Source organism: Hemitrygon akajei, chromosome 7, assembly GCF_048418815.1.
Source record: "Hemitrygon akajei chromosome 7, sHemAka1.3, whole genome shotgun sequence".
Taxonomy (NCBI): domain Eukaryota; kingdom Metazoa; phylum Chordata; class Chondrichthyes; order Myliobatiformes; family Dasyatidae; genus Hemitrygon; species Hemitrygon akajei.
In genome coordinates, this window is record NC_133130.1 from 104,851,755 (window position 1) to 104,875,451 (window position 23,697).

Consider the following 23,697-nt stretch of genomic DNA (forward strand, 5'->3'; position numbering starts at 1 on the left):
GTCAGTGTGTTGGAGTTATACAGGAGAGTCAGTATGTTGGAGGTGTAAAGGAGAGTCAGGGTTTTGGAATTGTACAGGAGAGCAAGTCGGTTGAGTTATACAGAAGAGTCAGTGGATATGGGTTATATGCGACAGTCATTGTGTTGCTGTAATACCCGAGAATCTTTGTGTTGCTGTAATAAGCGGGAGTCATTGTGTTGCAATTATATACGAGACTCAGTGTGTTGGAGTTATACAGGGGAGTCAGTGTGTTGGAGTTATACATGAGAGTCAGTGCGTTGCAGTTATACAGGAGAGTCATTGTGTTGGAGTTGTAAAGGAGTGTCAGTGAGTTGTAGTTATTCAGGAGAGTCAGTGTGTTGGATTTATATGCGATAGTCAGTGGGTTGCAGTTGTACACGAGAGTCATTTTATTGCTGTTATACGCGAGAGTCACTGTGTTGGAGTTATACAGGAGAGTCAGTGTGTTGGAGTTATACAGGAGAGTCAGTGTGTTGTAGTTATACAGCAGAGTCAGTAGGATGGAGGTATATAGGAGATTCAATGAGTTGGAATTTTACATGAGAGTCAGTAGTTTTGGAGTTATAAAGGAGAGTCAGTTTGTTGCTGTTATACAGCGGTGTCAGTATGTTGGTGTTATACAGGAGAGTCAGTGCATTGGAGTTAGACAGGAGAGTCAGTATTTGCAGTTATACAGGAGAGTCATTGTGTTGGAGTTATACAGGAAAGTCGGTGCGTTTTAGTTATACAGGAGAGTCAGTGCATTGGAGTAATACAGGAGAGTCAGTATGTTGGAGTTATACAGGAGAGTTAGTGTGTTGGAGTTATACAGGACAGTAGGGGTGTTGTTGTTATACAGGAGAGTCAGTGTGTTGGAGTTATACAGGACAGTCAGTGTTGTGGAATTGTACAGAATAGTAAGTATGTTGGAGTTATACAGGAGAGTCAGAGTGATGGAGTTATTCAGGAGAGTCATTGTGTTGGAGTTATACAGGAGAGTCAGTGCCTTGTAGTTATACAGGAGAGTCAGTGTGTTGGAGTTATACAGGAGAGTCAGTGCGTTGCAGTTATACAGGAGAGTCATTGTGCTGGAGTTGTAAAGGAGAGTCAGTGTGTTGGATTTATATGCGAATGTCAGTGGGTTGCAGTTGTACACGAGAGTCATTTTATTGCTGTTATACGCGAGAGTCACTGTGTTGGAGTTATACGCGAGAGTCACTGTGTTGGAGTTATATAGGAGAGTCAGTGTGTTGGAGTTATACAGGAGAGTCAGTGTGTTGGAGTTATACAGGAGAGTCAGTAGTTTTGGAGTTATAAAGGAGAGTCAGTTTGTTGATGTTATACAGGGGAGTCAGTATGTTGGAGTTATACAAGAGAGTCAGTGGTTTGCAGTTATACAGGAGAGTCATTGTGTTGGAGATATACAGGAAAGTCGGTGCGTTGTAGTTATACAGGAGAGTCAGTGTGTTGGAGTTATACAGGAGAGTCAGTATGTTGGAGTTATACAGGAGAGTTAGTGTGTTGGAGTTATACAGGACAGTCAGTGTTGTGGAATTATACAGGATAGTAAGTTTGTTGGAGTTATACAGGAGAGTCAGTGTGTTGGATTTATACAGGAGAGTCAGAGTTTTGGAATTATAAAGGAGATTTCAGCAGGTTGGAGCTATAATGGAGAGTCAGTTTGTTGCTGTTATACAGGGGAGTCAGTATGTTGGAGTTATACAGGAGAGTCAGTGCGTTGCAGTTATACAGGAGAGTCATTGTTTTGGAGTTGTAAAGGAGAGTCAGTGAGTTGTAGTTATTCAGGAGAGGCAGTGTGTTGGATTTATATGCGATAGTCAGTGGGTTGCAGTTGTACACGAGAGTCATTTTATTGCTGTTATACGCGAGAGTCACTGTGTTGGAGTTATACAGGAGAGTCAGGGTGTTGGAGTTATACAGGAGAGTCAGTGTGTTGGAGTTATGCAGGAGAGTCAGTGTGTTGGAGCTATACAGGAGAGTCAGTGTGTTTGAAATATACAGGACAGTCAGTGTTGTGGAATTGTACAGAATAGTAAGTATGTTGGAGTTATACAGGAGAGTCAGAGTGATGGAGTTATTCAGGAGAGTCATTGTGTTGGAGTTATACAGGAGAGTCAGTGCCTTGTTGTTATACAGGAGAGTCAGTGTGTTGCACTTATACAGGAGAGTCATTGTGCTGGAGTTGTAAAGGAGAGTCAGTGTGTTGGATTTATATGCGATAGTCAGTGGGTTGCAGTTGTACACGAGAGTCATTTTATTGCTGTTATACGCGAGAGTCACTGTGTTGGAGTTATACAGGAGAGTCAGGGTGTTGGAGTTATACAGGAGAGTCAGTGTGTTGGAGTTATGCAGGAGAGTCAGTGTGTTGGAGTTATACAGGAGAGTCAGTAGGATTTAGGTATATAGGAGAATCAAGAGTTGGAATTTTACATGAGAGTCAGTAGTTTTGGAGTTATAAAGGAGAGACAATTTGTTACTGTTATACAGGGGTGTCAGTTTGTTGGAGTTATACAGGAGAGTCAGTGCCTTGTAGTTATACAGGCGAGTTAGTGTGTTGGAGTTATACAGGAGAGTCAGTGCGTTGCAGTTATACAGGACAGTCATTGTGCTGGAGTTGTAAAGGAGAGTCAGTGTGTTGGATTTATATGCGATAGTCAGTGGGTTGCAGTTGTACACGAGAGTCATTTTACTGCTGTTATACGCGAGAGTCACTGTGTTGGAGTTATACAGGAGAGTCAGTGTGTTGGAGTTAAACAGGAGAGTCAGTGTGTTGGAGTTATACAGGAGAGTCAGTAGTTTTGGAGATATAAAGGAGAGTCAGTTTGTTGATGTTATAAAGGGGTGTCAGTATGTTGGAGTTATACACGAGAGTCAGTGCTTTGCAGTTATACAGGAGAGTCAGTGTGTTGGATTTATACAGGAGAGTCAGAGTATTGGAATTATAAAGGAGATTTCAGCAGGTTGGAGCTATAATGGAGAGTCAGTTTGTTGCTGTTATACAGGGGAGTCAGTATGTTGGAGTTATACAGGAGAGTCAGTGCGTTGCAGTTATACAGGAGAGTCATTGTTTTGGAGTTGTAAAGGAGAGTCAGTGAGTTGTAGTTATTCAGGAGAGTCAGTGTGTTGGATTTAAATGCGATAATCAGTGGGTTGCAGTTGTACATGAGAGTCAGTAGTTTTGGAGTTATACAGGAGAGTTAGTGTGTTGTTGTTATACAGGGGTGTCAGTGTGTTGGAGTTATACAGGAGAGTTAGTGTGTTGCAGTTATACAGGAGAGTCATTGTGCTGGAGTTGTAAAGGAGAGTCAGTGTGTTGGATTTATATGCGATAGTGGGTTGCAGTTGTACACGAGAGTCATTTTATTGCTGTTATACGCGAGAGTCACTGTGTTGGAGTTATACGCGAGAGTCACTGTGTTGGAGTTAGATAGGAGAGTCAGTGTGTTGGAGTTATACAGGAGAGTCAGTGTGTTGGAGTTATACAGGAGAGTCAGTAGTTTTGGAGTTATAAAGGAGAGTCAGTTTGTTGATGTTATACAGGGGTGTCAGTATGTTGGAGTTATACAAGAGAGTCAGTGCTTTGCAGTTATACAGGAGAGTCAGTATGTTGGAGTTATACAGGAGAGTTAGTGTGTTGGAGTTATACAGGAGAGTTAGTGTGTTGGAGTTATACAGGACAGTCAGTGTTGTGGAATTATACAGGATAGTAAGTTTGTTGGAGTTATACAGGAGAGTCAGTGTGTTGGATTTATACAGGAGAGTCAGAGTTTTGGAATTATAAAGGAGATTTCAGCAGGTTGGAGCTATAATGGAGAGTCAGTTTGTTGCTGTTATACAGGGGAGTCAGTATGTTGGAGTTATACAGGAGAGTCAGTGCGTTGCAGTTATACAGGAGAGTCATTGTTTTGGAGTTGTAAAGGAGAGTCAGTGAGTTGGATTTATATGCGATAGTCAGTGGGTTGCAGTTGTACACGAGAGTCATTTTATTGCTGTTATACGCGAGAGACACTGTGTTGGAGTTATACAGGAGAGTCAGGGTGTTGGAGTTATACAGGAGAGTCAGTGTGTTGGAGTTATGCAGGAGAGTCAGTAGGATGGAGGTATATAGGAGATTCAATGAGTTGGAATTTTACATGAGAGTCAGTAGTTTTGGAGTTATAAAGGAGATTCAATTTGTTACTGTTATACAGGGGTGTCAATTTGTTGGAGTTATACAGGAGAGTCAGTGTGTTGGAGTTATACAGGATAGTCAGTGTGTTGGAGTTATACGCGACAGTCATTTTGTTGTAGTAAAAGGCGGGAGTTATTGTGTTGGAGTTATACAGGAGAGTCTGTGTTTTGTAGTTATACAGGAGTTTCAGTGTGTTGGATTTACATTCAAGTGCCAGTGTGTCGGAGTTATACAGGAGAGTTAGTGAGTTTGAGTTATATGTGAGCATCAGTGCGTCGGAGTGATATGTGAGAGTCAATTGTTTGGAGATATACGCGAGAGTCATTGTGTTGCAGTTATAATCAAGTATCATTGTGTTGCAGTTATATGCGAGTGTCGGTGTGTTGGAGTTATACAGGAGAGTCAGTTCTTTGCAGTTATACAGGAGAGACATTGTGTTGGAGTTATACAGGAAAGTCGGTGCGTTGTAGTTATACAGGAGAGTCAGTGTGTTGGAGTTATACAGGATAGTCAGTATGTTGGAGTTATACAGGAGAGTTAGTGCGTTGGAGTTATACAGTAGAGTTAGTGTGTTGTTGTTATAAAGGAGAGTCAGTGTGTTGGAGTTATACAGGACAGTCAGTGTTGTGGAATTATACAGGATAGTAAATTTGTTGGAGTTATACAGGAGAGTCAGTGTGTTGGATTTATATGCGATAATCAGTGGGTTGCAGTTGTACATGAGAGTCAGTAGTTTTGGAGTTATACAGGAGAGTTAGTGTGTTGTTGTTATACAGGTGTGTCAGTGTGTTGGAGTTATACAGGAGAGTCAGTGTGTTGTAGTTATACAGGAGTATGTAGGATGGAGGTATATAGGAGATTCAATGAGTTGGAATTTTACATGAGAGTCAGTATTTTTGGAGTTATAAAGGTGAGTCAGTTTGTTGCTGTTCTACAGGGGTGTCAGTATGTTGGAGTTATACAGGAGAGTCAGTGCATTGGAGTTCTACAGGAGAGTCAGTGTGTTGGAGCTATACAGGAGAGTCGGTATGTTGGAGTTATACAGGAGAGTCAGTGTGTTGGAGTTATACAGGAGAGTTAGTGTGTTGTTGTTATACAGAAGAGTCAGTGTGTTGGAGTTATACAGGAGAGTCGGTATGTTGGAGTTATACAGGAGAGTCAGTGTGTTGGAGTTATACAGGAGAGTCAGTGTGTTGGAGTTATACAGGAAAGCCAGTTCGTTGTAGTTATACAGAAGAGTCAGTGTGTTGGAGTTATACAGGAGAGTCAGTATGTTGGAGGTGTAAAGGAGAGTCAGGGTTTTGGAATTGTACAGGAGAGCAAGTCGGTTGAGTTATACAGAAGAGTCAGTGGATATGGGTTATATGCGACAGTCATTGTGTTGCTGTAATACCCGAGAATCTTTGTGTTGCTGTAATAAGCGGGAGTCATTGTGTTGCAATTATATACGAGACTCAGTGTGTTGGAGTTATACAGGGGAGTCAGTGTGTTGGAGTTATACATGAGAGTCAGTGCGTTGCAGTTATACAGGAGAGTCATTGTGTTGGAGTTGTAAAGGAGTGTCAGTGAGTTGTAGTTATTCAGGAGAGTCAGTGTGTTGGATTTATATGCGATAGTCAGTGGGTTGCAGTTGTACACGAGAGTCATTTTATTGCTGTTATACGCGAGAGTCACTGTGTTGGAGTTATACAGGAGAGTCAGTGTGTTGGAGTTATACAGGAGAGTCAGTGTGTTGTAGTTATACAGCAGAGTCAGTAGGATGGAGGTATATAGGAGATTCAATGAGTTGGAATTTTACATGAGAGTCAGTAGTTTTGGAGTTATAAAGGAGAGTCAGTTTGTTGCTGTTATACAGCGGTGTCAGTATGTTGGTGTTATACAGGAGAGTCAGTGCATTGGAGTTAGACAGGAGAGTCAGTGCTTTGCAGTTATACAGGAGAGACATTGTGTTGGAGTTATACAGGAAAGTCGGTGCGTTTTAGTTATACAGGAGAGTCAGTGCATTGGAGTAATACAGGAGAGTCAGTATGTTGGAGTTATACAGGAGAGTTAGTGTGTTGGAGTTATACAGGACAGTAGGGGTGTTGTTGTTATACAGGAGAGTCAGAGTGATGGAGTTATTCAGGAGAGTCATTGTGTTGGAGTTATACAGGAGAGTCAGTGCCTTGTAGTTATACAGGAGAGTCAGTGTGTTGGAGTTATACAGGAGAGTCAGTGCGTTGCAGTTATACAGGAGAGTCATTGTGCTGGAGTTGTAAAGGAGAGTCAGTGTGTTGGATTTAAATGCGATTGTCAGTGGGTTGCAGTTGTACACGAGAGTCATTTTATTGCTGTTATACGCGAGAGTCACTGTGTTGGAGTTATACGCGAGAGTCACTGTGTTGGAGTTATATAGGAGAGTCAGTGTGTTGGAGTTATACAGGAGAGTCAGTGTGTTGGAGTTATACAGGAGAGTCTGTAGTTTTGGAGTTATAAAGGAGAGTCAGTTTGTTGATGTTATACAGGGGTGTCAGTATGTTGGAGTTATACAAGAGAGTCAGTGCTTTGCAGTTATACAGGAGAGTTAGTGTGTTGGAGTTATACAGGACAGTCAGTGTTGTGGAATTATACAGGATAGTAAGTTTGTTGGAGTTATACAGGAGAGTCAGTGTGTTGGATTTATACAGGAGAGTCAGAGTTTTGGAATTATAAAGGAGATTTCAGCAGGTTGGAGCTATAATGGAGAGTCAGTTTGTTGCTGTTATACAGGGGAGTCAGTATGTTGGAGTTATACAGGAGAGTCAGTGCGTTGCAGTTATACAGGAGAGTCATTGTTTTGGAGTTGTAAAGGAGAGTCAGTGAGTTGTAGTTATTCAGGAGAGGCAGTGTGTTGGATTTATATGCGATAGTCAGTGGGTTGCAGTTGTACACGAGAGTCATTTTATTGCTGTTATACGCGAGAGTCACTGTGTTGGAGTTATACAGGAGAGTCAGTGTGTTGGAGTTATGCAGGAGAGTCAGTGTGTTGGAGCTATACAGGAGAGTCAGTGTGTTTGAAATATACAGGACAGTCAGTGTTGTGGAATTGTACAGAATAGTAAGTATGTTGGAGTTATACAGGAGAGTCAGAGTGATGGAGTTATTCAGGAGAGTCATTGTGTTGGAGTTATACAGGAGAGTCAGTGCCTTGTTGTTATACAGGAGAGTCAGTGTGTTGCAGTTATACAGGAGAGTCATTGTGCTGGAGTTGTAAAGGAGAGTCAGTGTGTTGGATTTATATGCGATAGTGGGTTGCAGTTGTACACGAGAGTCATTTTATTGCTGTTATACGCGAGAGTCAGTGTGTTGGAGTTATACGCGAGAGTCACTGTGTTGGAGTTAGATAGGAGAGTCAGTGTGTTGGAGTTATACAGGAGAGTCAGTGTGTTGGAGTTATACAGGAGAGTCAGTAGTTTTGGAGTTATAAAGGAGAGTCAGTTTGTTGATGTTATACAGGGGTGTCAGTATGTTGGAGTTATACAAGAGAGTCAGTGCTTTGCAGTTATACAGGAGAGTCATTGTGTTGGAGTTATACAGGAAAGTCGGTGCGTTGTAGTTATACAGTAGAGTTAGTGTGTTGTTGTTATAAAGGAGAGTCAGTGTGTTGGAGGTATACAGGACAGTCAGTGTTGTGGAATTATACAGGATAGTAAATTTGTTGGAGTTATACAGGAGAGTCAGTGTGTTGGATTTATATGCGATAATCAGTGGGTTGCAGTTGTACATGAGAGTCAGTAGTTTTGGAGTTATACAGGAGAGTTAGTGTGTTGTTGTTATACAGGTGTGTCAGTGTGTTGGAGTTATACAGGAGAGTCAGTGTGTTGTAGTTATACAGGAGTATGTAGGATGGAGGTATATAGGAGATTCAATGAGTTGGAATTTTACATGAGAGTCAGTATTTTTGGAGTTATAAAGGTGAGTCAGTTTGTTGCTGTTCTACAGGGGTGTCAGTATGTTGGAGTTATACAGGAGAGTCAGTGCATTGGAGTTCTACAGGAGAGTCAGTGTGTTGGAGCTATACAGGAGAGTCGGTATGTTGGAGTTATACAGGAGAGTCAGTGTGTTGGAGTTATACAGGAGAGTTAGTGTGTTGTTGTTATACAGAAGAGTCAGTGTGTTGGAGTTATACAGGAGAGTCGGTATGTTGGAGTTATACAGGAGAGTCAGTGTGTTGGAGTTATACAGGAAAGCCAGTTCGTTGTAGTTATACAGAAGAGTCAGTGTGTTGGAGTTATACAGGAGAGTCAGTATGTTGGAGGTGTAAAGGAGAGTCAGGGTTTTGGAATTGTACAGGAGAGCAAGTCGGTTGAGTTATACAGAAGAGTCAGTGGATATGGGTTATATGCGACAGTCATTGTGTTGCTGTAATACCCGAGAATCTTTGTGTTGCTGTAATAAGCGGGAGTCATTGTGTTGCAATTATATACGAGACTCAGTGTGTTGGAGTTATACAGGGGAGTCAGTGTGTTGGAGTTATACATGAGAGTCAGTGCGTTGCAGTTATACAGGAGAGTCATTGTGTTGGAGTTGTAAAGGAGTGTCAGTGAGTTGTAGTTATTCAGGAGAGTCAGTGTGTTGGATTTATATGCGATAGTCAGTGGGTTGCAGTTGTACACGAGAGTCATTTTATTGCTGTTATACGCGAGAGTCACTGTGTTGGAGTTATACAGGAGAGTCAGTGTGTTGGAGTTATACAGGAGAGTCAGTGTGTTGTAGTTATACAGCAGAGTCAGTAGGATGGAGGTATATAGGAGATTCAATGAGTTGGAATTTTACATGAGAGTCAGTAGTTTTGGAGTTATAAAGGAGAGTCAGTTTGTTGCTGTTATACAGCGGTGTCAGTATGTTGGTGTTATACAGGAGAGTCAGTGCATTGGAGTTAGACAGGAGAGTCAGTATTTGCAGTTATACAGGAGAGTCATTGTGTTGGAGTTATACAGGAAAGTCGGTGCGTTTTAGTTATACAGGAGAGTCAGTGCATTGGAGTAATACAGGAGAGTCAGTATGTTGGAGTTATACAGGAGAGTTAGTGTGTTGGAGTTATACAGGACAGTAGGGGTGTTGTTGTTATACAGGAGAGTCAGTGTGTTGGAGTTATACAGGACAGTCAGTGTTGTGGAATTGTACAGAATAGTAAGTATGTTGGAGTTATACAGGAGAGTCAGAGTGATGGAGTTATTCAGGAGAGTCATTGTGTTGGAGTTATACAGGAGAGTCAGTGCCTTGTAGTTATACAGGAGAGTCAGTGTGTTGGAGTTATACAGGAGAGTCAGTGCGTTGCAGTTATACAGGAGAGTCATTGTGCTGGAGTTGTAAAGGAGAGTCAGTGTGTTGGATTTATATGCGAATGTCAGTGGGTTGCAGTTGTACACGAGAGTCATTTTATTGCTGTTATACGCGAGAGTCACTGTGTTGGAGTTATACGCGAGAGTCACTGTGTTGGAGTTATATAGGAGAGTCAGTGTGTTGGAGTTATACAGGAGAGTCAGTGTGTTGGAGTTATACAGGAGAGTCAGTAGTTTTGGAGTTATAAAGGAGAGTCAGTTTGTTGATGTTATACAGGGGAGTCAGTATGTTGGAGTTATACAAGAGAGTCAGTGGTTTGCAGTTATACAGGAGAGTCATTGTGTTGGAGATATACAGGAAAGTCGGTGCGTTGTAGTTATACAGGAGAGTCAGTGTGTTGGAGTTATACAGGAGAGTCAGTATGTTGGAGTTATACAGGAGAGTTAGTGTGTTGGAGTTATACAGGACAGTCAGTGTTGTGGAATTATACAGGATAGTAAGTTTGTTGGAGTTATACAGGAGAGTCAGTGTGTTGGATTTATACAGGAGAGTCAGAGTTTTGGAATTATAAAGGAGATTTCAGCAGGTTGGAGCTATAATGGAGAGTCAGTTTGTTGCTGTTATACAGGGGAGTCAGTATGTTGGAGTTATACAGGAGAGTCAGTGCGTTGCAGTTATACAGGAGAGTCATTGTTTTGGAGTTGTAAAGGAGAGTCAGTGAGTTGTAGTTATTCAGGAGAGGCAGTGTGTTGGATTTATATGCGATAGTCAGTGGGTTGCAGTTGTACACGAGAGTCATTTTATTGCTGTTATACGCGAGAGTCACTGTGTTGGAGTTATACAGGAGAGTCAGGGTGTTGGAGTTATACAGGAGAGTCAGTGTGTTGGAGTTATGCAGGAGAGTCAGTGTGTTGGAGCTATACAGGAGAGTCAGTGTGTTTGAAATATACAGGACAGTCAGTGTTGTGGAATTGTACAGAATAGTAAGTATGTTGGAGTTATACAGGAGAGTCAGAGTGATGGAGTTATTCAGGAGAGTCATTGTGTTGGAGTTATACAGGAGAGTCAGTGCCTTGTTGTTATACAGGAGAGTCAGTGTGTTGCACTTATACAGGAGAGTCATTGTGCTGGAGTTGTAAAGGAGAGTCAGTGTGTTGGATTTATATGCGATAGTGGGTTGCAGTTGTACACGAGAGTCATTTTATTGCTGTTATACGCGAGAGTCACTGTGTTGGAGTTATACGCGAGAGTCACTGTGTTGGAGTTAGATAGGAGAGTCAGTGTGTTGGAGTTATACAGGAGAGTCAGTGTGTTGGAGTTATACAGGAGAGTGAGTAGTTTTGGAGTTATAAAGGAGAGTCAGTTTGTTGATGTTATACAGGGGTGTCAGTATGTTGGAGTTATACAAGAGAGTCAGTGCTTTGCAGTTATACAGGAGAGTCATTGTGTTGGAGTTATACAGGAAAGTCGGTGCGTTGTAGTTATACAGGAGAGTCAGTGTGTTGGAGTTATACAGGAGAGTCAGTATGTTGGAGTTATACAGGAGAGTTAGTGTGTTGGAGTTATACAGGAGAGTTAGTGTGTTGGAGTTATACAGGACAGTCAGTGTTGTGGAATTATACAGGATAGTAAGTTTGTTGGAGTTATACAGGAGAGTCAGTGTGTTGGATTTATACAGGAGAGTCAGTATGTTGGAGTTATACAGGAGAGTTAGTGTGTTGGAGTTATACAGGACAGTCAGTGTTGTGGAATTATACAGGATAGTAAGTTTGTTGGAGTTATACAGGAGAGTCAGTGTGTTGGATTTATACAGGAGAGTCAGAGTTTTGGAATTATAAAGGAGATTTCAGCAGGTTGGAGCTATAATGGAGAGTCAGTTTGTTGCTGTTATACAGGGGAGTCAGTATGTTGGAGTTATACAGGAGAGTCAGTGCGTTGCAGTTATACAGGAGAGTCATTGTTTTGGAGTTGTAAAGGAGAGTCAGTGAGTTGTAGTTATTCAGGAGAGGCAGTGTGTTGGATTTATATGCGATAGTCAGTGGGTTGCAGTTGTACACGAGAGTCATTTTATTGCTGTTATACGCGAGAGTCACTGTGTTGGAGTTATACAGGAGAGTCAGGGTGTTGGAGTTATACAGGAGAGTCAGTGTGTTGGAGTTATGCAGGAGAGTCAGTGTGTTGGAGCTATACAGGAGAGTCAGTGTGTTTGAAATATACAGGACAGTCAGTGTTGTGGAATTGTACAGAATAGTAAGTATGTTGGAGTTATACAGGAGAGTCAGAGTGATGGAGTTATTCAGGAGAGTCATTGTGTTGGAGTTATACAGGAGAGTCAGTGCCTTGTTGTTATACAGGAGAGTCAGTGTGTTGCACTTATACAGGAGAGTCATTGTGCTGGAGTTGTAAAGGAGAGTCAGTGTGTTGGATTTATATGCGATAGTGGGTTGCAGTTGTACACGAGAGTCATTTTATTGCTGTTATACGCGAGAGTCACTGTGTTGGAGTTATACGCGAGAGTCACTGTGTTGGAGTTAGATAGGAGAGTCAGTGTGTTGGAGTTATACAGGAGAGTCAGTGTGTTGGAGTTATACAGGAGAGTGAGTAGTTTTGGAGTTATAAAGGAGAGTCAGTTTGTTGATGTTATACAGGGGTGTCAGTATGTTGGAGTTATACAAGAGAGTCAGTGCTTTGCAGTTATACAGGAGAGTCATTGTGTTGGAGTTATACAGGAAAGTCGGTGCGTTGTAGTTATACAGGAGAGTCAGTGTGTTGGAGTTATACAGGAGAGTCAGTATGTTGGAGTTATACAGGAGAGTTAGTGTGTTGGAGTTATACAGGAGAGTTAGTGTGTTGGAGTTATACAGGACAGTCAGTGTTGTGGAATTATACAGGATAGTAAGTTTGTTGGAGTTATACAGGAGAGTCAGTGTGTTGGATTTATACAGGAGAGTCAGAGTTTTGGAATTATAAAGGAGATTTCAGCAGGTTGGAGCTATAATGGAGAGTCAGTTTGTTGCTGTTATACAGGGGAGTCAGTATGTTGGAGTTATACAGGAGAGTCAGTGCGTTGCAGTTATACAGGAGAGTCATTGTTTTGGAGTTGTAAAGGAGAGTCAGTGAGTTGGATTTATATGCGATAGTCAGTGGGTTGCAGTTGTACACGAGAGTCATTTTATTGCTGTTATACGCGAGAGACACTGTGTTGGAGTTATACAGGAGAGTCAGGGTGTTGGAGTTATACAGGAGAGTCAGTGTGTTGGAGTTATGCAGGAGAGTCAGTGTGTTGGAGTTATACAGGAGAGTCAGTAGGATGGAGGTATATAGGAGAATCAAGAGTTGGAATTTTACATGAGAGTCAGTAGTTTTGGAGTTATAAAGGAGAGTCAGTTTGTTGATGTTATACAGGGGTGTCAGTATCTTGGAGTTATACAAGAGAGTCAGTGCTTTGCAGTTATACAGGAGAGTCATTGTGTTGGAGATATACAGGAAAGTCGGTGCGTTGTAGTTATACAGGAGAGTCAGTGTGTTGGAGTTATACAGGAGAGTCAGTATGTTGGAGTTATACAGGAGAGTTAGTGTGTTGGAGTTATACAGGACAGTCAGTGTTGTGGAATTGTACAGGATAGTAAGTTTGTTGGAGTTATACAGGAGAGTCAGTGTGTTGGAGTTATACAGGAGAGTCAGTATGTTGGAGTTATACAGGAGAGTTAGTGTGTTGGAGTTATACAGGACAGTCAGTGTTGTGGAATTGTACAGGATAGTAAGTTTGTTGGAGTTATACAGGAGAGTCAGTGTGTTGGAGTTATTCAGGAGAGTCAGAGTTTTGGAATTATAAAGGAGATTTCAGCAGGTTGGAGCTATAATGGAGAGTCAGTTTGTTGCTGTTATACAGGGGAGTCAGTATGTTGGAGTTATACAGGAGAGTCAGTGCGTTGCAGTTATACAGGAGAGTCATTGTTTTGGAGTTGTAAAGGAGAGTCAGTGAGTTGTAGTTATTCAGGAGAGGCAGTGTGTTGGATTTATATGCGATAGTCAGTGGGTTGCAGTTGTACACGAGAGTCATTTTATTGCTGTTATACGCGAGAGTCACTGTGTTGGAGTTATACAGGAGAGTCAGGGTGTTGGAGTTATACAGGAGAGTCAGTGTGTTGGAGTTATGCAGGAGAGTCAGTGTGTTGGAGCTATACAGGAGAGTCAGTGTGTTTGAAATATACAGGACAGTCAGTGTTGTGGAATTGTACAGAATAGTAAGTATGTTGGAGTTATACAGGAGAGTCAGAGTGATGGAGTTATTCAGGAGAGTCATTGTGTTGGAGTTATACAGGAGAGTCAGTGCCTTGTTGTTATACAGGAGAGTCAGTGTGTTGCAGTTATACAGGAGAGTCATTGTGCTGGAGTTGTAAAGGAGAGTCAGTGTGTTGGATTTATATGCGATAGTGGGTTGCAGTTGTACACGAGAGTCATTTTATTGCTGTTATACGCGAGAGTCACTGTGTTGCAGTTATACGCGAGAGTCACTGTGTTGGAGTTAGATAGGAGAGTCAGTGTGTTGGAGTTATACAGGAGAGTCAGTGTGTTGGAGTTATACAGGAGAGTCAGTAGTTTTGGAGTTATAAAGGAGAGTCAGTTTGTTGATGTTATACAGGGGTGTCAGTATGTTGGAGTTATACAAGAGAGTCAGTGCTTTGCAGTTATACAGGAGAGTCATTGTGTTGGAGTTATACAGGAAAGTCGGTGCGTTGTAGTTATACAGGAGAGTCAGTGTGTTGGAGTTATACAGGAGAGTCAGTATGTTGGAGTTATACAGGAGAGTTAGTGTGTTGGAGTTATACAGGAGAGTTAGTGTGTTGGAGTTATACAGGACAGTCAGTGTTGTGGAATTATACAGGATAGTAAGTTTGTTGGAGTTATACAGGAGAGTCAGTGTGTTGGATTTATACAGGAGAGTCAGAGTTTTGGAATTATAAAGGAGATTTCAGCAGGTTGGAGCTATAATGGAGAGTCAGTTTGTTGCTGTTATACAGGGGAGTCAGTATGTTGGAGTTATACAGGAGAGTCAGTGCGTTGCAGTTATACAGGAGAGTCATTGTTTTGGAGTTATACAGGAGAGTCAGTATGTTGGAGGTGTAAAGGAGAGTCAGGGTTTTGGAATTGTACAGGAGAGCAAGTCGGTTGAGTTATACAGAAGAGTCAGTGGATATGGGTTATATGCGACAGTCATTGTGTTGCTGTAATACCCGAGAATCTTTGTGTTGCTGTAATAAGCGGGAGTCATTGTGTTGCAATTATATACGAGACTCAGTGTGTTGGAGTTATACAGGGGAGTCAGTGTGTTGGAGTTATACATGAGAGTCAGTGCGTTGCAGTTATACAGGAGAGTCATTGTGTTGGAGTTGTAAAGGAGTGTCAGTGAGTTGTAGTTATTCAGGAGAGTCAGTGTGTTGGATTTATATGCGATAGTCAGTGGGTTGCAGTTGTACACGAGAGTCATTTTATTGCTGTTATACGCGAGAGTCACTGTGTTGGAGTTATACAGGAGAGTCAGTGTGTTGGAGTTATACAGGAGAGTCAGTGTGTTGTAGTTATACAGCAGAGTCAGTAGGATGGAGGTATATAGGAGATTCAATGAGTTGGAATTTTACATGAGAGTCAGTAGTTTTGGAGTTATAAAGGAGAGTCAGTTTGTTGCTGTTATACAGCGGTGTCAGTATGTTGGAGTTATACAGGAGAGTCAGTGCATTGGAGTTAGACAGGAGAGTCAGTATTTGCAGTTATACAGGAGAGTCATTGTGTTGGAGTTATACAGGAAAGTCGGTGCGTTTTAGTTATACAGGAGAGTCAGTGCATTGGAGTAATACAGGAGAGTCAGTATGTTGGAGTTATACAGGAGAGTTAGTGTGTTGGAGTTATACAGGACAGTAGGGGTGTTGTTGTTATACAGGAGAGTCAGTGTGTTGGAGTTATACAGGACAGTCAGTGTTGTGGAATTGTACAGAATAGTAAGTATGTTGGAGTTATACAGGAGAGTCAGAGTGATGGAGTTATTCAGGAGAGTCATTGTGTTGGAGTTATACAGGAGAGTCAGTGCCTTGTAGTTATACAGGAGAGTCAGTGTGTTGGAGTTATACAGGAGAGTCAGTGCGTTGCAGTTATACAGGAGAGTCATTGTGCTGGAGTTGTAAAGGAGAGTCAGTGTGTTGGATTTATATGCGAATGTCAGTGGGTTGCAGTTGTACACGAGAGTCATTTTATTGCTGTTATACGCGAGAGTCACTGTGTTGGAGTTATACGCGAGAGTCACTGTGTTGGAGTTATATAGGAGAGTCAGTGTGTTGGAGTTATACAGGAGAGTCAGTGTGTTGGAGTTATACAGGAGAGTCAGTAGTTTTGGAGTTATAAAGGAGAGTCAGTTTGTTGATGTTATACAGGGGAGTCAGTATGTTGGAGTTATACAAGAGAGTCAGTGGTTTGCAGTTATACAGGAGAGTCATTGTGTTGGAGATATACAGGAAAGTCGGTGCGTTGTAGTTATACAGGAGAGTCAGTGTGTTGGAGTTATACAGGAGAGTCAGTATGTTGGAGTTATACAGGAGAGTTAGTGTGTTGGAGTTATACAGGACAGTCAGTGTTGTGGAATTATACAGGATAGTAAGTTTGTTGGAGTTATACAGGAGAGTCAGTGTGTTGGATTTATACAGGAGAGTCAGAGTTTTGGAATTATAAAGGAGATTTCAGCAGGTTGGAGCTATAATGGAGAGTCAGTTTGTTGCTGTTATACAGGGGAGTCAGTATGTTGGAGTTATACAGGAGAGTCAGTGCGTTGCAGTTATACAGGAGAGTCATTGTTTTGGAGTTGTAAAGGAGAGTCAGTGAGTTGTAGTTATTCAGGAGAGGCAGTGTGTTGGATTTATATGCGATAGTCAGTGGGTTGCAGTTGTACACGAGAGTCATTTTATTGCTGTTATACGCGAGAGTCACTGTGTTGGAGTTATACAGGAGAGTCAGGGTGTTGGAGTTATACAGGAGAGTCAGTGTGTTGGAGTTATGCAGGAGAGTCAGTGTGTTGGAGCTATACAGGAGAGTCAGTGTGTTTGAAATATACAGGACAGTCAGTGTTGTGGAATTGTACAGAATAGTAAGTATGTTGGAGTTATACAGGAGAGTCAGAGTGATGGAGTTATTCAGGAGAGTCATTGTGTTGGAGTTATACAGGAGAGTCAGTGCCTTGTTGTTATACAGGAGAGTCAGTGTGTTGCACTTATACAGGAGAGTCATTGTGCTGGAGTTGTAAAGGAGAGTCAGTGTGTTGGATTTATATGCGATAGTGGGTTGCAGTTGTACACGAGAGTCATTTTATTGCTGTTATACGCGAGAGTCACTGTGTTGGAGTTATACGCGAGAGTCACTGTGTTGGAGTTAGATAGGAGAGTCAGTGTGTTGGAGTTATACAGGAGAGTCAGTGTGTTGGAGTTATACAGGAGAGTGAGTAGTTTTGGAGTTTTAAAGGAGAGTCAGTTTGTTGATGTTATACAGGGGTGTCAGTATGTTGGAGTTATACAAGAGAGTCAGTGCTTTGCAGTTATACAGGAGAGTCATTGTGTTGGAGTTATACAGGAAAGTCGGTGCGTTGTAGTTATACAGGAGAGTCAGTGTGTTGGAGTTATACAGGAGAGTCAGTATGTTGGAGTTATACAGGAGAGTTAGTGTGTTGGAGTTATACAGGAGAGTTAGTGTGTTGGAGTTATACAGGACAGTCAGTGTTGTGGAATTATACAGGATAGTAAGTTTGTTGGAGTTATACAGGAGAGTCAGTGTGTTGGATTTATACAGGAGAGTCAGTATGTTGGAGTTATACAGGAGAGTTAGTGTGTTGGAGTTATACAGGACAGTCAGTGTTGTGGAATTATACAGGATAGTAAGTTTGTTGGAGTTATACAGGAGAGTCAGTGTGTTGGATTTATACAGGAGAGTCAGAGTTTTGGAATTATAAAGGAGATTTCAGCAGGTTGGAGCTATAATGGAGAGTCAGTTTGTTGCTGTTATACAGGGGAGTCAGTATGTTGGAGTTATACAGGAGAGTCAGTGCGTTGCAGTTATACAGGAGAGTCATTGTTTTGGAGTTGTAAAGGAGAGTCAGTGAGTTGTAGTTATTCAGGAGAGGCAGTGTGTTGGATTTATATGCGATAGTCAGTGGGTTGCAGTTGTACACGAGAGTCATTTTATTGCTGTTATACGCGAGAGTCACTGTGTTGGAGTTATACAGGAGAGTCAGGGTGTTGGAGTTATACAGGAGAGTCAGTGTGTTGGAGTTATGCAGGAGAGTCAGTGTGTTGGAGCTATACAGGAGAGTCAGTGTGTTTGAAATATACAGGACAGTCAGTGTTGTGGAATTGTACAGAATAGTAAGTATGTTGGAGTTATACAGGAGAGTCAGAGTGATGGAGTTATTCAGGAGAGTCATTGTGTTGGAGTTATACAGGAGAGTCAGTGCCTTGTTGTTATACAGGAGAGTCAGTGTGTTGCACTTATACAGGAGAGTCATTGTGCTGGAGTTGTAAAGGAGAGTCAGTGTGTTGGATTTATATGCGATAGTGGGTTGCAGTTGTACACGAGAGTCATTTTATTGCTGTTATACGCGAGAGTCACTGTGTTGGAGTTATACGCGAGAGTCACTGTGTTGGAGTTAGATAGGAGAGTCAGTGTGTTGGAGTTATACAGGAGAGTCAGTGTGTTGGAGTTATACAGGAGAGTGAGTAGTTTTGGAGTTATAAAGGAGAGTCAGTTTGTTGATGTTATACAGGGGTGTCAGTATGTTGGAGTTATACAAGAGAGTCAGTGCTTTGCAGTTATACAGGAGAGTCATTGTGTTGGAGTTATACAGGAAAGTCGGTGCGTTGTAGTTATACAGGAGAGTCAGTGTGTTGGAGTTATACAGGAGAGTCAGTATGTTGGAGTTATACAGGAGAGTTAGTGTGTTGGAGTTATACAGGAGAGTTAGTGTGTTGGAGTTATACAGGACAGTCAGTGTTGTGGAATTATACAGGATAGTAAGTTTGTTGGAGTTATACAGGAGAGTCAGTGTGTTGGATTTATACAGGAGAGTCAGAGTTTTGGAATTATAAAGGAGATTTCAGCAGGTTGGAGCTATAATGGAGAGTCAGTTTGTTGCTGTTATACAGGGGAGTCAGTATGTTGGAGTTATACAGGAGAGTCAGTGCGTTGCAGTTATACAGGAGAGTCATTGTTTTGGAGTTGTAAAGGAGAGTCAGTGAGTTGGATTTATATGCGATAGTCAGTGGGTTGCAGTTGTACACGAGAGTCATTTTATTGCTGTTATACGCGAGAGACACTGTGTTGGAGTTATACAGGAGAGTCAGGGTGTTGGAGTTATACAGGAGAGTCAGTGTGTTGGAGTTATGCAGGAGAGTCAGTGTGTTGGAGTTATACAGGAGAGTCAGTAGGATGGAGGTATATAGGAGAATCAAGAGTTGGAATTTTACATGAGAGTCAGTAGTTTTGGAGTTATAAAGGAGAGTCAGTTTGTTGATGTTATACAGGGGTGTCAGTATCTTGGAGTTATACAAGAGAGTCAGTGCTTTGCAGTTATACAGGAGAGTCATTGTGTTGGAGTTATACAGGAAAGTCGGTGCGTTGTAGTTATACAGGAGAGTCAGTGTGTTGGAGTTATACAGGAGAGTCAGTATGTTGGAGTTATACAGGAGAGTTAGTGTGTTGGAGTTATACAGGAGAGTTAGTGTGTTGGAGTTATACAGGACAGTCAGTGTTGTGGAATTATACAGGATAGTAAGTTTGTTGGAGTTATACAGGAGAGTCAGTGTGTTGGATTTATACAGGAGAGTCAGTATGTTGGAGTTATACAGGAGAGTTAGTGTGTTGGAGTTATACAGGACAGTCAGTGTTGTGGAATTATACAGGATAGTAAGTTTGTTGGAGTTATACAGGAGAGTCAGTGTGTTGGATTTATACAGGAGAGTCAGAGTTTTGGAATTATAAAGGAGATTTCAGCAGGTTGGAGCTATAATGGAGAGTCAGTTTGTTGCTGTTATACAGGGGAGTCAGTATGTTGGAGTTATACAGGAGAGTCAGTGCGTTGCAGTTATACAGGAGAGTCATTGTTTTGGAGTTGTAAAGGAGAGTCAGTGAGTTGTAGTTATTCAGGAGAGGCAGTGTGTTGGATTTATATGCGATAGTCAGTGGGTTGCAGTTGTACACGAGAGTCATTTTATTGCTGTTATACGCGAGAGTCACTGTGTTGGAGTTATACAGGAGAGTCAGGGTGTTGGAGTTATACAGGAGAGTCAGTGTGTTGGAGTTATGCAGGAGAGTCAGTGTGTTGGAGCTATACAGGAGAGTCAGTGTGTTTGAAATATACAGGACAGTCAGTGTTGTGGAATTGTACAGAATAGTAAGTATGTTGGAGTTATACAGGAGAGTCAGAGTGATGGAGTTATTCAGGAGAGTCATTGTGTTGGAGTTATACAGGAGAGTCAGTGCCTTGTTGTTATACAGGAGAGTCAGTGTGTTGCACTTATACAGGAGAGTCATTGTGCTGGAGTTGTAAAGGAGAGTCAGTGTGTTGGATTTATATGCGATAGTGGGTTGCAGTTGTACACGAGAGTCATTTTATTGCTGTTATACGCGAGAGTCACTGTGTTGGAGTTATACGCGAGAGTCACTGTGTTGGAGTTAGATAGGAGAGTCAGTGTGTTGGAGTTATACAGGAGAGTCAGTGTGTTGGAGTTATACAGGAGAGTGAGTAGTTTTGGAGTTATAAAGGAGAGTCAGTTTGTTGATGTTATACAGGGGTGTCAGTATGTTGGAGTTATACAAGAGAGTCAGTGCTTTGCAGTTATACAGGAGAGTCATTGTGTTGGAGTTATACAGGAAAGTCGGTGCGTTGTAGTTATACAGGAGAGTCAGTGTGTTGGAGTTATACAGGAGAGTCAGTATGTTGGAGTTATACAGGAGAGTTAGTGTGTTGGAGTTATACAGGAGAGTTAGTGTGTTGGAGTTATACAGGACAGTCAGTGTTGTGGAATTATACAGGATAGTAAGTTTGTTGGAGTTATACAGGAGAGTCAGTGTGTTGGATTTATACAGGAGAGTCAGAGTTTTGGAATTATAAAGGAGATTTCAGCAGGTTGGAGCTATAATGGAGAGTCAGTTTGTTGCTGTTATACAGGGGAGTCAGTATGTTGGAGTTATACAGGAGAGTCAGTGCGTTGCAGTTATACAGGAGAGTCATTGTTTTGGAGTTGTAAAGGAGAGTCAGTGAGTTGGATTTATATGCGATAGTCAGTGGGTTGCAGTTGTACACGAGAGTCATTTTATTGCTGTTATACGCGAGAGACACTGTGTTGGAGTTATACAGGAGAGTCAGGGTGTTGGAGTTATACAGGAGAGTCAGTGTGTTGGAGTTATGCAGGAGAGTCAGTGTGTTGGAGTTATACAGGAGAGTCAGTAGGATGGAGGTATATAGGAGAATCAAGAGTTGGAATTTTACATGAGAGTCAGTAGTTTTGGAGTTATAAAGGAGAGTCAGTTTGTTGATGTTATACAGGGGTGTCAGTATCTTGGAGTTATACAAGAGAGTCAGTGCTTTGCAGTTATACAGGAGAGTCATTGTGTTGGAGATATACAGGAAAGTCGGTGCGTTGTAGTTATACAGGAGAGTCAGTGTGTTGGAGTTATACAGGAGAGTCAGTATGTTGGAGTTATACAGGAGAGTTAGTGTGTTGGAGTTATACAGGACAGTCAGTGTTGTGGAATTGTACAGGATAGTAAGTTTGTTGGAGTTATACAGGAGAGTCAGTGTGTTGGAGTTATACAGGAGAGTCAGTATGTTGGAGTTATACAGGAGAGTTAGTGTGTTGGAGTTATACAGGACAGTCAGTGTTGTGGAATTGTACAGGATAGTAAGTTTGTTGGAGTTATACAGGAGAGTCAGTGTGTTGGAGTTATTCAGGAGAGTCAGAGTTTTGGAATTATAAAGGAGATTTCAGCAGGTTGGAGCTATAATGGAGAGTCAGTTTGTTGCTGTTATACAGGGGAGTCAGTATGTTGGAGTTATACAGGAGAGTCAGTGCGTTGCAGTTATACAGGAGAGTCATTGTTTTGGAGTTGTAAAGGAGAGTCAGTGAGTTGTAGTTATTCAGGAGAGGCAGTGTGTTGGATTTATATGCGATAGTCAGTGGGTTGCAGTTGTACACGAGAGTCATTTTATTGCTGTTATACGCGAGAGTCACTGTGTTGGAGTTATACAGGAGAGTCAGGGTGTTGGAGTTATACAGGAGAGTCAGTGTGTTGGAGTTATGCAGGAGAGTCAGTGTGTTGGAGCTATACAGGAGAGTCAGTGTGTTTGAAATATACAGGACAGTCAGTGTTGTGGAATTGTACAGAATAGTAAGTATGTTGGAGTTATACAGGAGAGTCAGAGTGATGGAGTTATTCAGGAGAGTCATTGTGTTGGAGTTATACAGGAGAGTCAGTGCCTTGTTGTTATACAGGAGAGTCAGTGTGTTGCAGTTATACAGGAGAGTCATTGTGCTGGAGTTGTAAAGGAGAGTCAGTGTGTTGGATTTATATGCGATAGTGGGTTGCAGTTGTACACGAGAGTCATTTTATTGCTGTTATACGCGAGAGTCACTGTGTTGCAGTTATACGCGAGAGTCACTGTGTTGGAGTTAGATAGGAGAGTCAGTGTGTTGGAGTTATACAGGAGAGTCAGTGTGTTGGAGTTATACAGGAGAGTCAGTAGTTTTGGAGTTATAAAGGAGAGTCAGTTTGTTGATGTTATACAGGGGTGTCAGTATGTTGGAGTTATACAAGAGAGTCAGTGCTTTGCAGTTATACAGGAGAGTCATTGTGTTGGAGTTATACAGGAAAGTCGGTGCGTTGTAGTTATACAGGAGAGTCAGTGTGTTGGAGTTATACAGGAGAGTCAGTATGTTGGAGTTATACAGGAGAGTTAGTGTGTTGGAGTTATACAGGAGAGTTAGTGTGTTGGAGTTATACAGGACAGTCAGTGTTGTGGAATTATACAGGATAGTAAGTTTGTTGGAGTTATACAGGAGAGTCAGTGTGTTGGATTTATACAGGAGAGTCAGAGTTTTGGAATTATAAAGGAGATTTCAGCAGGTTGGAGCTATAATGGAGAGTCAGTTTGTTGCTGTTATACAGGGGAGTCAGTATGTTGGAGTTATACAGGAGAGTCAGTGCGTTGCAGTTATACAGGAGAGTCATTGTTTTGGAGTTATACAGGAGAGTCAGTATGTTGGAGGTGTAAAGGAGAGTCAGGGTTTTGGAATTGTACAGGAGAGCAAGTCGGTTGAGTTATACAGAAGAGTCAGTGGATATGGGTTATATGCGACAGTCATTGTGTTGCTGTAATACCCGAGAATCTTTGTGTTGCTGTAATAAGCGGGAGTCATTGTGTTGCAATTATATACGAGACTCAGTGTGTTGGAGTTATACAGGGGAGTCAGTGTGTTGGAGTTATACATGAGAGTCAGTGCGTTGCAGTTATACAGGAGAGTCATTGTGTTGGAGTTGTAAAGGAGTGTCAGTGAGTTGTAGTTATTCAGGAGAGTCAGTGTGTTGGATTTATATGCGATAGTCAGTGGGTTGCAGTTGTACACGAGAGTCATTTTATTGCTGTTATACGCGAGAGTCACTGTGTTGGAGTTATACAGGAGAGTCAGTGTGTTGGAGTTATACAGGAGAGTCAGTGTGTTGTAGTTATACAGCAGAGTCAGTAGGATGGAGGTATATAGGAGATTCAATGAGTTGGAATTTTACATCAGAGTCAGTAGTTTTGGAGTTATAAAGGAGAGTCAGTTTGTTGCTGTTATACAGCGGTGTCAGTATGTTGGTGTTATACAGGAGAGTCAGTGCATTGGAGTTAGACAGGAGAGTCAGTATTTGCAGTTATACAGGAGAGTCATTGTGTTGGAGTTATACAGGAAAGTCGGTGCGTTTTAGTTATACAGGAGAGTCAGTGCATTGGAGTAATACAGGAGAGTCAGTATGTTGGAGTTATACAGGAGAGTTAGTGTGTTGGAGTTATACAGGACAGTAGGGGTGTTGTTGTTATACAGGAGAGTCAGTGTGTTGGAGTTATACAGGACAGTCAGTGTTGTGGAATTGTACAGAATAGTAAGTATGTTGGAGTTATACAGGAG